This window comes from Plectrocnemia conspersa, unplaced genomic scaffold (assembly GCF_051122295.1).
Source record: "Plectrocnemia conspersa isolate PC_06_02 unplaced genomic scaffold, ASM5112229v1 ptg000010l, whole genome shotgun sequence".
Classification (NCBI taxonomy): Eukaryota; Metazoa; Arthropoda; class Insecta; order Trichoptera; family Polycentropodidae; genus Plectrocnemia; species Plectrocnemia conspersa.
In genome coordinates, this window is record NW_028277174.1 from 28219966 (window position 1) to 28235587 (window position 15622).

General features: G+C 27.1%; 1 protein-coding gene across 2 annotated transcripts in view; it reads left to right on the top strand.

The window, feature by feature from the left end:
- LOC148231282 (uncharacterized) overlaps nucleotides 1-15622 on the top strand; it is a 178380-nt gene that overhangs the window by 69513 nt on the left and 93245 nt on the right. The window lies entirely within an intron of this gene.

Below are 15622 nucleotides of genomic sequence, written 5' to 3' on the forward strand. Positions count from 1 at the left end.
AAACCGTCGTTGATTTAATAAGAATATCTTGTGCTAAGCATGCTTATTAAAAATTGCGGTATAAATAAATGTAACATAAATAACATAGAGACGCAATGTCCGTGAGAGGTGACCGCGAACCTAGCAGTCTGTACTTCCAAAAACAGCGTATTCGCACGTAGTTTGATTTTGATATCTTTAATAAATTTTTTCACCACGTTGTGTTTGTATTAGCCTATCATTAGATACTCTAAAACCTGACATAAGTTATTTTTCATTTTATATGTATGACAGAACTGGCATATTTGCTGTGATATTTAATTCTGTTATCTAATCTTTGCTAAATACTCTACGTACAATTTTATATAAATATGTCTAACTAAACAGAGATATATAATAATTTAAAAATACTGTTTTTAATAATTCGCGTATGTATAAATTCACAAAAGTCGAATTTGTTTAAAGCGATGATTCACTAATATCTTTACGTATTTTCATAGATTTAAGTCACCAATCTGCTAAGTTTTTAATTCAGTAATAATAATATAGACTTCTTTAATTGTAGTTGTTGAGTTTTTTCAATTTTTGTATACATTGAAATACTGAAAAGTTAAAGTATTTTTTTTTACAAAAAGCTCTATAGTAATATAATCATAAAAAAACTAATTAAATATAATGAGTACATTAAAAGCATTTATATATTATTATTTATTAAACATATATACACATAAAAAAAATTAATTTTATTGGTTGTGAATTAATTTAAATTTAAATTTAGGGCAAAATATCAATTTTCGGATATTTCACTTTTCTAGTAGGCATTTTCTATAAATAAAAAACTATTAGTAAGGCAGCTTTATAATTTAAAATATTATGATTGTAAAATAATATACACATTTATTTATATGTATGATGAAAAATAATTACTCAGAATATAAATTCATGGACACTAACTCAATATCTTTTAGCGTCTAGTCTCGTAATCTTTTCTAAGTACTCGAAGACAGGGCTTTTAGTGAGGTCAATAAATTCCTAACGTTTTTCCTTGATCGGAATCGCTCTAAACCACATACATAAAAATACGTAATAAAATATATAATACGTACTTGCACTTTATAAATAGTCAAGATTCACTCACCTTTACTGAATAAATCGCATTTTTTCCGGGATACGACTTTTAATTAACCGGGACGAAAGTGGAGTCCCCGGCACGTGACGAACTTCGGTAGACGGTTAACTGGGTGGGTACATTTTGTTATTTATTGCCACTTTCTCTTTCTCGGGCTTAATTTAAATAATAAACTAGTCAAGGGGGTCGTATTAGCATAAAACAAGCTCCTAGCGCGGCACGTCTTTGAAATAACACCTTCTAAGTGGAAAAGTATGAAGGGACAAGTTTTGCTCTACGCTGACGCCTGTTTTTAATAATACCTCTGATTATAATTTTATATTATGCCAATTGAAGATTTAAACAGATTAAGGAAATAAGCGCCAAATTTTATAAAACTTTCTTTATACTTTAAAAATAATATTTAAAGTAATTGTATATTAAAATGTTGTCACTCACAACATTTTATGAATTATATTTTTTTTTAAATAAATAGATGGTTCAATTTGGAGAACACAAGCCGTTTAAATACTTTGTTTATTCAGAAATTATCCAAGATTATAATTTCACCTTATTATTGTTTTTTTTCTATTTTTAACCTATTAAGGATTATTAAAAATATTCAATTTTAAATTTAAATCTATGTACTATGTAATTCTATTTACTAATAAATTACATTTAATCATTAAAAAATATCATTTCATGCATAAATGTGGCAACCAAGTTGGTTGTTCTATTTCAAGAAGACTACATATTTCATTGAAATATGAAAAAAACATATGCAATAGATCTTAAAAGATATTGGAAGTTTTATAGTACATGTGTGTCATGTCCTGGACAATCATTCACGGCCGATGGCACAGCATGTGTGTCATGTTTACGCCAACAGTTATTTTTCTTTTCATATTTTAATGACATCATATAGGGTTTATCAAAATTATTGCTTACTGTAACAAGCCAGTAATTTAATTGGAATGGCATTATTTATTTAATAATTAAAATATAAACTAAAAAAACAATTTTTTTAATTTACCTAAAGAAATTATATTGTATATACAACTGTTTTTTTATTACTAAATTCCCTTTGAAACGATTCGTTCTATTCGATAAATATTTTGCAGTCACTGCAGTGCGAGTACGTGTTATACATACTAGTCTCAAATAGTTACACATATTTTTATATATGCGTAAAAATGTTGAACTGTTCATCCCTGTGTTCAAATACCACTTCAAAAATGCGCATCGTTAATTGAAAAGTGTACTAAATCAAATTGAAACATAAAATACTCTTATAAAAAATAAATAATATTTTACATTTAACAAAAAAATTGTAAATATTACAAACTCACACTTTAAATATTATATAACTAAAGCTTTGTAGATATTGCTATCGCGTAAATCGATTGGCTGTAATCTAAATCTCGTATTTCTCTTGTCTCACATTGTATTCGCGTTACATGAGTTTGTGTAGGATAAATTTATTTTCAAACTGATTTAAAAAGCGATTTCGCTTTCAGAGTGGATATGGAGAGTGACTAAGAAAAAATAACAGGTGCCTATATCTCAAATTCGCTTCGTATAACGAAGCTTCAATCACTCGTCGCGTCTCGGGAGAGACTCATTGAATTATATGAAAAAAAATCGTAAGATGTTGTTATGGCGAAAGATGAGAGATTCTCGCGAGAAATTCGAGCGATTCCATTATCATTCGTTCGCTCGTCATATTGTATTTGATGAAAGAATAAATTATTTGGTGAAGAATCTGGAATATTTACTTTCCATTTACAAAAGTTTGTTTCGTGGAATCCAAATATGCAAATCTTGATCAATGCTTATTCTTTGATTAAATATGTGACAACTTTCTTGGTCATGCCTTAATACATGTCCAGAGCCTCCCAAGTTTTATATATTTATTACTCAGCAAAATTTAATTTATACACTATAGATGACATACAAAACAAAAATTTATTTAATTTTTTAAACATCGATATTAGGTTGATCTTTGTAAGTAATATGTAATATGAAATTATTTTTTTTAGCTTATAGGGTTCGTGGTTTTTTTTTAATAATTATTAGTAGAGAAGGGGCTCTGGGTTCCAGACGTCTTGCTGACCAGTGGATAAAAAAAAATACAGCGATTACTGAAATATTTTGCTGGTTCAAATCAGCCTCATCTCGGTTGCGTTGCAAATTAAAAATCTTTTATAGTTCAAATACATGTCAGAAAAAATGATTTCTGATTTGCAGAGTCATAGTATTTATATTTATGGCTACTCTATAATAGATTTTCTGTAAAACGATCAAATATAGAAATTAATTGCTGGTGGCAACTTAGATAGATTAGAAACGGTTGTGCACGTTAAATATTTCTTAAGGCAAAAATATTAATTTTGATATAATTTATGGCGCGTACCTTATTCCGTTAAAAGGTCTCCCATTGTGTTTCATTTTAAACGTATAAACCAATTTTTCAACGTATAAAATACTTTTATTAAAACTCCAACTGTTAATCCTTCAAAGTATAAATATGATGTGTTCAAGTTGATGAACTCGGCATCTTTAATTTAGTGTAACTACAATTTTATTAATATACAGAATTACTTTTTGCTTACAATGCAACAATGAATAAATTTCTTTGTAAAAATTTCAATTTTAAGAGCTTGTAGGTTCGTGGAAAGTTTTTTTAATTTAATGAATATTGAATTTTGTGTTTCGAAGATCTCAGTCTGAATGTTTAAAACAATTATAAATCCCTAGTTGAACTATGAAGGACATTAATTATTTTAGGAATATTTGTATGTAGATTTAAATATTTTTAAAATATAATTTTGCTGCAATGGTATTGAGTGTTTTTTTTTTATGGAATACACTCAAGATTTTCTTCATAAGCAGACGTTAGACATTATTTTAAAATTTTAAATACCCATATGTTAGACCTAGCTCTATTCAACTATTCATAACGATATTTTTCAGTGAGATTAGGAAAATCTATGATGATTGATTGGAATTATATTCTTATAATAATAACTAATTTCGATCTCCTAGACAAGACAGATATTAAATAACACTAAGGTCCACTGGGAAATTAGATAACCACTTCTCTATTGTTCTGCTTAAATAAACGATCGATAAATAGCTCAACCAGAATACCATTATAGAGCTATAAAAATTATTCTTAGCTTATTAAATGTTTAAAAAAATCATAATATCTTCTGGTTATCGTTAGAATCCATATTATTATATGAGGTAATGACTCTTTTCAATAATGATATTTTTTCATTATGTTTTACTACTAATCTGACCATCGTGACTTGATAGATTATACTAGTAAATATAAAAAAAAATATGGAAAATAATACAAATAAATTAAAGATTACGAAATAAATGGCATATTAATTATATGAAAAATTATTGGGATCTTCTGAACTGATATTAAAAAAATTCTATAAAATCCGAATAATAGATAAAAAAATATGTAAAATAAAAACCCGAAATTTATTAATTGAAAATTGTTAAAAAAATATTTAAAAATACTGATACAAAAAAGTAGTAAGACAAACCAAAGAAATTAAACGTTAAGAATCACTGATTATTTGTATATTTTAAAATAAATGCAAAATAAAAAAGTAATAAATAAATACCTATTTAAATAATTATGGAATGATACGTACAAATAATTCTTTAATGTGTATAAATATACTCACTACTCTTAGGGTTAATATACTGAAATTTCACATTGATTTATTTTATGTCAGATATAAGGAGCTGGTCCGATTTGTGTCATAACATTTTATTATTTTGTGAATTTTACTATATATTATTTTATTAATATTGTGTATTGTATTACAATGTATGTTTTATCATCGTTGTGGATTTGGGTAACCTGCTTGGTTACTATGGTTTTGATTTAATTTAAAAACATTCACTTAAGTAGCTAATTTTAATCAGGTAAAATAAATCAATCTCAAAGTAAATTACATAAATATCTGAAATATTTATTGCATGTATTAAAAAATGCAGGTTTTTCGAGTCATTATAGCGACGTGTATTATAAACCACCTACGATGGATGATGGGTCAGGTCAAATGGGTGTGCAATCAAGATACTCTCGAAGATTCCCCTTTCTGCTGAATGAGGGTAGACAAGATTCTATTCAAGTTGTCACGATCTTTTTATAGACTGTTGAGACTCTCGAAAGCCCCTCGGCTGAAAACTTGCTTACAAAAGTGGATATCCTGCCATGTTCGAGTGCTCAGGTCGTTGCCATACCTTCGACACTTAATCGGGCAAATGACTATATTTTATAGGTGTGTAGACTTGACTTTTTAACAAAAAAAAATAAAATATTTGTTAAATTTTATATTTATTATTTAATTTTATAGTTCAGTGCTTAAACAATTTTGCGAGAAACGTTTATGTTTATATATAAAAATAAATTGATAAACGCTTTGATATGTTACGAAATCAATATAGTATTTGGCAATAAACATTTATTTTACGGAATCAAACTCACAAACTCTTTAATTGTTTTTTAATGAGTACATTTTCTGCAATTGATTCTGGAATTTTGGTAGGCAAAGATCGTCACACTCAACGTTCAGTCATATTAAAAATAACAATAAGCTGCTTAGTCTGCTTGTGCTTTTTTATATGTAAACAATATAAAAAATGTTCTCTGTTGATATTTAAATTAAATTAAATTATCCCAAATCCATTTGACGTGTATCTCTCTGCAAGTATTAAGTGACTGTTTTCAGTGGCGATACATACAGGAGGAAAAAAATCCGTAAAAATATTTAATACGTATTGAATCGCTTTGATGTTTTCTCGCTGATCCTTCACGCGTGAAGATTTTTTTTATCGAATTGAATATAAAAAAAGAGTGAAATAAAACTCGGCAGCAAACGGGCGCAGTCAGTGGTTCGTGAAAAATCCAGGGCCGGATCGCGCATTGTGCGGGCTGCACCGGTTTTTACCGGTTCCGCTGATTTATCTCCACCGACGACTATGACAGATCGCAGTGATTTTGTAAAACCGAAATTCCGTTTTTGTAAATAAACCGTTATTCTGTCCCATTTTGCAAATGTCCTGATTTATGCGAGCCGCTTTCCGGCCCGCGACCGATCGCGGCTCGGGCGCATCAATTTTGTTAATGTGCTACTCTTTTCGGGTACTTGTGCGATAATATTTTATATATATACAAACGTGAAAATATCATACACATAATTCGTATAAATAATATTGAAAAAATGAGCACTATAATCGTATATAAAATATTTTCCTAACTAAGTTAAGCTTAGGGTTACAAAACGTGTTCAAGTCCTGTAGTATTATTTTACAATTTTCACACAATTGTTAACCTGCCTTATTCTAAAATTCATTAAAATATAATTTCAGCTCATAAAAATATTGGGTAGCAAATATTAAAAATTAAAATAGCACCTTTAATTTTATATAAATAATATCTATCTATTCAGGCAGTCAAAAATGTACTTTAAAAATCACCATTTGTATTTTTTAAATTAATGTAAACGCTGAAAAATTTTTTTTTATACTAATACGAAACAGTAATTTCTTAAGATAATTTTTATTTATTTTTAAAATTTTACTTCTAAATTAGAATGACCATATTTTTATATATATTATAAAAGCTTTAGAAGAGAAGTGTAACTACATTTAGGCTAACTGTTAATTTAATGAAAATTAAATAGCAGTAAAAAATATTTTTCATTAATAGACCTATTTTTTTAATAATTCAATACAAAATTTAGATATTGATTTCGTACTCTGCGCTCAAATTATCGCGTTTTAATTGTTCTTTGAAACAATTCATTCATAAATATGTGTAATAACCATGGCATAACTTTATATTATTGAAGTAATCTAATATAAACTAATTTATGTGACAATTATTTCAAATTAAACGGCATTTCAACCAATTTAAAGCTCCGACCAATCAAAGTTAAAAAGTTTATTAATATACGTGATAATTAAATACTGTCTTATTAAAATTTTAATTTAATAAATGATAAATTTCATAAAAAGGCGTTGATAAATTTGGTCAGATATTGTTTTATCTCACTGTTAAATAAAATAGTAATTTAATATTGAGACTTCATTAAAAATATAAATAATCTAATTGGCGATCGATATAACGTCATTGTTGTAGGGCGTAATTATTTTTTTACAATATAAAAGTTTGATTGAATTTAAACAGCCGATTTCTCTCTATATATTAGTATCATGTTTTATAAATTTATTTTTATCTAATATAATTTTAACCATCATGATTTTACAAAATAATTTATTTAACACGCATATACGTCAGCTATAACATGGACTCTTAATCACAGAAAATCGTATTAAAAATACTTACTTCAAGCACTGATCAAGACCAAGAAAGCAGCCGCTTCTCTCTTTGCGTAAATTTTTTTTCAACCAAGATGTCTGAAATTTAGATTTTAACCTGATCTTATGCGAGAAATTTTTTTTAATGATGCATATAATGCTACAGATTTATCCGTGACTCAAAAATTGTTAAATAATAATTTATAACGAAATAAATTTGTCTCCTACAAAAAAATTAAAAATGCAGAAAGATAAATAAGCTTATTAATAATTAGAATATGTGTAATAAATAAGTGATAATTTATATTTCTCATCGCTGGTTTTGAAACAGGTACGATATAGTTTATTATATAATTATCTAATATACGTGCGCTGTAGATAATCTTCAGTGGTAATTATCGTACCATCAGGAACAATCGTGAATGGGAACCGGATCTTATCTTCACAATGAATTGAAAGATAAAAAATTGTGGAACAATGAAAGAAAATTAACAATGAGTTTTATAAATGCGAATTAAAATATATAAATATTTTGTTGTATTATATATTTAAACTATATAGCTATAAGTATATATATCCTAGTTCTTATTAGCCATATATTTTTTTAAATAGTAATTAATACAAATAATTAATTAAAAATAATTTAATTTAAACAGATTGAAAATATAGTCCCTAACCATTCAATATAATCTCTACAATTTTTTTTTTAATTTAGGAAAATTGACTAAATTATAAGTTGTAGGTATATTTTCTATATTAAGATGTATGAAAGACACTGTAAATGTAAACAGTGCGTAAAGTTGGCTAAAAAGTCTTGTTTTACGTCACGCAAAAGCGATAAACAAACGTATAAACGTGTACCTATTTTTTTTTCGAGAAGAGCCAAATTGGCGCAATGAAACGGTAAATTATACGCATGAAGTGTATCGTACGTAATATCGCGCCTTTTACGGTCGAATTTTTATTTTTGTAAATTTCGCTCGTCCTTTTATATACCTTAAGGGTCATTAAGATTGTTATGTGGCCGTAAATGTGGACAGTATAGTGAGGTATAAGGAAGTGGCTTGCTCGCGTAACGGCTGTATAAAGTGCGGATATAAAGTGTAGTAATATTGCACGGTCGGATGTCGGGTATTATTTTACAATATTTTTATGTCATTCTAACATACGTACACTACACATATGTACATATCAAAAATATTATAGAGATGTAATAGTTTTTACGAAACAGCATATTTTAAGTTATTGTTATAATTTCATTGTATTATTTCCTTTTAAAAGCGTCTGGTTTTTCTGTCGCGCAACCTGTCTTATCTTATCCCCGTAACAATTGACAAGATAATTTAATTTTATTTTCTCTGACAGTGGTCCAAAAACTGATTACCTTAGCCTTTTCTAAATCTAAATTATTCCCTGGTAATAGCTTCTTCGCAACGTGTGGCAATTTTTCTTTGTATAATTTTTAGCGAATGACTTATTAAGCTGATCAGACTTAAGTTGCTGTGCACGTACGAATTGCTCTTTTTTTGCTAGAGGAATAAATGCCGATCGTAAAACAGTCGTGGGGTACTTTTTAAAGAAGCATATTTTATTAAGGAGTTTTGTGGAAATGCTTAAGTTTTTCTCGTTCAATTTTTTTTAAAATTCTGCTGATAACGAATCAGGTATGGTTGACTTATTGTTTTTTTAATTTTTATAATATTCATCTTATAGTGTGGACATATTTAAAGTTGCTTCTCATTTGTTTTGTAAATATTATATTGCGACATGACTGGCGTTAGGCCAATACGTTACAACGGGGTAAATACTATCTACAACTATCCATCATATTATTTATAAACTATTATTATATATATCTAATTGGCAAATAACTGTTGTTTGACTCCCTAAATCTGACAAAATACTTATTGGCGTACTAATAATTAAAATTTTTATTTATATTTTCTATAATTGCGATATCATTTTGCATAATTATCAACTATCACTGTGTTAGAAAATTTTAATATGATTAAAAACTTGTTGACTATATATTTAATATAATTATTTACAATAACTTTTTTGTGGTACGCTGTCATTGTAAAACCTCTATTGCCGATTTGGATTTAAAAGTGTTGCCATTAAAAAACACTAAATTAATAAATTCAATTACTGGCGCGCTTTTGAGAAAATTATACAATTTATTTTATTGATTAAAATTATAGAACACTAATTTAAATGATCTTGAAACCATCAAGCTCTACAATAAAATAAGTTTAAATCAAAATATTTATTTTACTTGTAAGCAAATAGTTTACAATTTATTTGGGATTTAAAATATATACTTTTTTTACCGTTTTGAAATATACGTCATATTTTAAGATTTATTGTGTACTTGGCCAAACCTTGGTGAAACCTAGAAAATTAAAAAATATTATGCTGCGCAGAAAAAACTTTGCTCGAATTAGTTTTTCTACCTAAAATAGAAGAAGGTCTTTAAATTGATAATATTTTTAAATAAAATTATGTAATCAGAATTTATTTTTGTTTTAAAGACACTTATAGTGTGAATATTTAGTGTCTTTTTAAAAAAAGTTCTCATCATAAAAACTTGATGAAATTATGTATTAAAATATACAATTTTATGTGTATTTTATATCATTTATAATTATGTCAATTTAGCAAGAATTTTTCTTATAGTAATACATTTCAAAAATACGATTTTAAAAAAGCGGGTAATATTATATCAAAAATGAGCAACAACCCAATCAATGACTATAAATTGAACACTTTGAAACAAATACATAAGTTCAGTCAAATAAGATTTAATTTTTTTGAGTGTTATATTCTAAGATTATATGTAAAAATACTATTTATTAATATTATTTAGCCATGTTGTGAACCTATTTTTAAAGACATCATTTTTTTGTTTTATTAATATTAATCTAATATGCAAATCCATTTTCAGATTAATAGTTTGTCCACATATATAGCTTTATTATTTAGTACTTAAAAGCATCTAAATAAGTCGTTCTCGTAGTGTGATATTTTACACAGAAACGCGTGAACGGTCGAAAATTTGCTTGGATCAACTGCATATACATCGCAACAGTAAAAATTAGAATAATATTTATAAACCAACTTTATTCGTACACTCACTTGCTGCGGTATCTGATGATAGTGAGAGACCGACAGCTATTATAGTATATTTATTTATACATCTTATTCAAGCAAAGTTTTTTTTGAGCAGCATAGTATATTTTAATATTTTTTTACAGTAAATTATCTTAAAAAGTTTTTACTGCGTTACCATTTACACAATAAATCTTAAAATATACCCATTTATAAAATTACGTACTTTACTTTTTCGTGTAAAAAAATATGTTTTAAAATATGTTTATTTTAATGAAATAACTTCCTTATATAGAAATATATCTCTGGTCTCCTAAATGTAATCGTATTTTTTTAACATCCTGTTTCTATATACATGCAGCTCTTTACTGAGATAGCTCAAGTTTCGAAAACCTTTTCCAGCATCCAATAAATCTGTTTAAGAGATTTTCGGCAGAATGCATCCTGTCACATCAATTTTGTTGAAGTGCATTCACGACCGGTTTATTTTCAGCGTAACATGTCATTTACTACCTTTAATATATTACATATATAGTGTAGCGCTTTTAAGACTTGTAATGTATTAAGGTCATGTTGATTTTTTTATTTAGTTCTATCTTCTATCAGCATTTTAGCCATCCATGTGAAAAATAACAAAAAAGGTGCAACGGGAAAAAAAAATTTTTACAATATAATTTTTTAATTTAATACTTTCATTCCTAAAAAAATGGTCTTTAAATTAATATAAACTGTTTTAAAAAAATTTTATCTTTATGTTCAAAACATGAAAATTTATAGTACTAATATTATATTAATAAAATAAAATTTATTAAAAAATTAAATCTGATAAATTTACGAACAACTACATAATTATGGCAGGTGAATTTTACAATTTTGTTTAGTTATGCAACTTAAAGCTGCATTGTGAACTTTGTTTCGCAATAATGGATACTAAAAGTTCACACAGTTTTAATTAAATTTAATTTTATAATAATAAGTTTAGGCAAATAGTAATTAATATGTAAGTCAATTTAATATAGCCATGAATAAAATGTTTTAAATCCTAGAACCAAATTACTTTCACGCATTAAAAATTCTTTAAGATAGAAATCAATACCAACACATAAAATATATTTTTATTTATTTACATTTTGAAAAAAATTATAAATATTTTTAATATTAAATATTTATCGCCATTTAGGAAAACTAATATATTATATAGAATAATACTTTATCTGCTATTTTTAAAAGAGATTAATATATTGGTCATAAATCATATCAAGAAAATTTGATAGCTCTTTAAAATACCCTATTTCATATATATACCCCAAGTTTATTGCTTTGGAAAGTTGTCTGAAAATTCCAGCACACTGTAGCACAAAGCCAGCGATAAGCTCAGCAGATTCGGGCGGGTTAAGTGGTTCGCAACATGTTGCACAGCTGACGCAGCATATTTCTCTTCGTCGGTGAAGGAAGAGTCTATCAAGTCTTCCTTTGGTGAGAGATAATTGACACTTGGGGGGCGGTGTCGAGTGCTTTTCCGGTTCCATGGAACGTGACCGGATGCTGAGAAAAACAATCGAATAACAAGCCTAAAGGTGCAATGCCCCTTATTTAAGGACACTTACATTTGAATATAATAATAGTAAAATTGTGGTACTGGCATTATTAGCTGCTGATATAATTTATATTTAATTTTTATTTCAATGAGCAGTCCAAAAACCGTAATATGCCCCAAACATATACAGCGGAAAATCTATCTAAACAACTGTATAAAATTCAGAAAAGCAAATAATATGGGGGTGTCTCCTATTGGTATTCACTTTATCGATGGTACAATGAAAGCGTTGGATTATGATATTGTCTTAGATTTTTTTCCAAGCCCTTTGATGAAGAAGTAAGTGAGCAAAATGTGTACTGAAATTACATAGTTTGCACTCTTTGACCCTAAGCTGGTATAGTCAGAAATATTTTCTTTATATTTATTTAAATATTGCAGTAAGAACAGGATAAAAAATTATATTTAAATAAAATATTTTAGAATATAAAGAAAAATGCTAAAAAAACTAAATAGCTATAGAATATTCATAAATTGATACAATAAAAAATACGATTGCAATTATAAGAGCAAAAAAATTATATAAGTGATCTAGAAAGTATGCCATGACGATTTAAATTACATATTCGTTGAATTTGTAATATTTTAAAATTATATAGGAATTATACTGTTTTATTATATATTTTAGTTATTTTTTTATATATGTAGCGCTTTAATAAATATTTAAAGAGTTAAAAAAATATGTTAATTAAAAAATATAACACATCTTCAGTTATACAAAATGTGATATTGACGAGCTAACCATGAATCTCATTTTGCAATTATTGATAGATTGTTTTGTCATAAATTATGCCACATAAATACTTTTTTGTAACGTTTAATAATAAAAAAAGGTTTTAAAAACACCCATACAAACCGTAAGACAGGAGTTCATAAATAAAGCAAAGACAACCCCAAAGATCACTACAAGGACGATCTACGCGATTACACTTAATTGAGGGCCTTTTTTATTGCCCTTTTGCGTTTTAAATTGAACAGCTTTGGCTCTGTGCTTCTATGGACGTATTGTTGCGATCTCTTGGATATATTTATTTATTATTCAACGGTGTGCTTTTTTTACGATCCCTGCCACAGTTCAGGGGCGAAACAATCGGTGGAAGAATGGAGAAGAAGAATTATTCCGGCGGCGAATGAACGAGATTTTAACCCCCTTCAATTATTTATTGGACGTCTACTATTTTTCTTCCGAGAGATAGTAAACCTGGAATAAAGTTCCAAAGTCCTTAAAGGTTCGATGCGCATTAAAGCGGAAGGCAGTGTTCGATAAAAAATTGAGTGTTCCATAAAAGCGGGATTTGTGTACTTGAAATTTTAATTTTGCATCAACAGACACAAACTATGTAGGTGTATGCATTGTAAATATTTTACAACCGAATGAAATTGAGTTTTTGTTATAAATATTCTGAGTTTTATAGAAAAATATACGATCAAGGAAATCCCTAACATTTTAAAATTTATAATTAAAATATTTTGTACGTATAAAAAATAACTTACGAATATAAAATAGAAAATAAGCAAAAATTAGTCAAAAGGGTGTGAAGTGGTTTAAAATATTACCGACTCTTACTCGATATTCGATTATAAAAATATACTATATAATTGATAGCAATAAAATTAAATTTAAAAAAAAGTTATAAAATAATCAAATAAAAGGCCAAGGCAATAACAGATTATTTACCTTATGTACCACAAGAGGTAAAATTAAGTATACGTGTATCTGAATTTATATATTTTTTTCATATTTAAAAACAATATTATTTTTAGCTAGGCTAGATTATGGTACAATAAAATGTAACCGAACACAGCATAACTTAACTACTTATAGAACACATTTTTCTTAAAAATTAAAGGTTTAAATATGCGATTTCACGAAAATTAGGAAAGCGATAACTGCTTAGTTTTTATTATATCAAAATAATTTTTGGGCCACAAATAGACTTTATAAAATTCTGTAAAGTTTTTTATGTAATCTAAATAAAAAAAATATATTTATTGTATATTCTGTGATTTTATTTTTATTGTAAAAATAAAGCACTATTTTCAAATTCGCTCTATTTTCGTACAACGCCTTTCAGAACTTGTAGGGTATTTTTAAGTGAGCGTTTTACAATTTAAATTTGAGTACTATTATGCCATTTTTCACGGTGGGAAGTATATAAAATTTGAAACGGTCCAATCTCGCTATGAGCGGATATTAAAAACAAACAATTTTCAGGGTATCCATTTTCAGCGAGCTGGAGCGTTTTCCAATAGTTTGACATCCGCTTATGCACCCTGTGTATATTATTATACGTATCTGGTAAAGTGGTATAATACATAAAATGAAAAGTTGGACGCTTTCTCTAAAATTCGATTTGTTAGCGAAACATTGCATCAGCATAGATTAACTTTATATGCGATGTTATATACTATAGTAGGTGTAGGATATTGGAATATATAGAATGTATCTCATACAAGGATTATAAGTTGCGGCAAACGTTGCTATGTAATCTTCGGTTCCAACTCGGATCAAGTTTTAAGCTTTAAGCTCGTTATAAAAGTTTCGAGTAGCTATTGAATATTTATAATATTTTATATTTCTTATTATTTTAAGAGGAAGCTGTGATTAAAAAGGTTTATAAAATAATAAAGTAAAAATATATATACATTTATAAATTATTATTATACAACAAGTATAAATAGTCAAGTATGTTTTTAATTATATCAGTTATTTATATATTTATTAATAGGATTTTTTCCATAATTATCATAATTTATTAAGATTAATTGATGTATGTATGTTTATAAAGAGTCCCTTGAAACATAAAATAATATTATTTAATTTCACATAAGCCAAATAAGGTTTACAATGAAATTTTTATAATAAGTTTTCTAACATTTATTGGTTACAAAACAATTATTTTCCATACAACAAGTTTTTTATAAAAACGGGTGTTATCATTTTGCCATACATTGACGATGATGATATAATTTTCTTTAATCACTTATTAGTTTTTTAAACCACTTTTAGTTAGTTATGCATAGCAAATATCATGGGTTTCGTCTCACCAGTTCTACGGTTATTAAAATTTTGTTTTTCTGCGGAATAAAATATTTTGATGCGGAATACAAGTAGAATTTTGAAAAGGTGACAATATTTGTCATAGGTTTAAAAAAAATTCGACCATGGTTGCTCAGATGTTTTAATTCAATAATTCTCAAGTTTATGGCGGATGAACAAGTGTATTTAATTTTGTTAGAATTTTTATATGGTTTGCCAAAAAAAACCTCGCTCAGTGTGTCAAAAAAGTTTGGCAGACACTGTTCTACAGTGATTTAGATTTTTTATAGAGATGGGGTTTCGCCAGCCCTTTACCCTTTAGTGTCGGAAAGTGCCATATTGTATTATATGATCTCGATAATAACATTCAGGCCTTAATTTTTTTATTAACAAGTGGAGGTTCTTTCTATAGAAAAAGTAAAACAATGTCTACTAAATATTT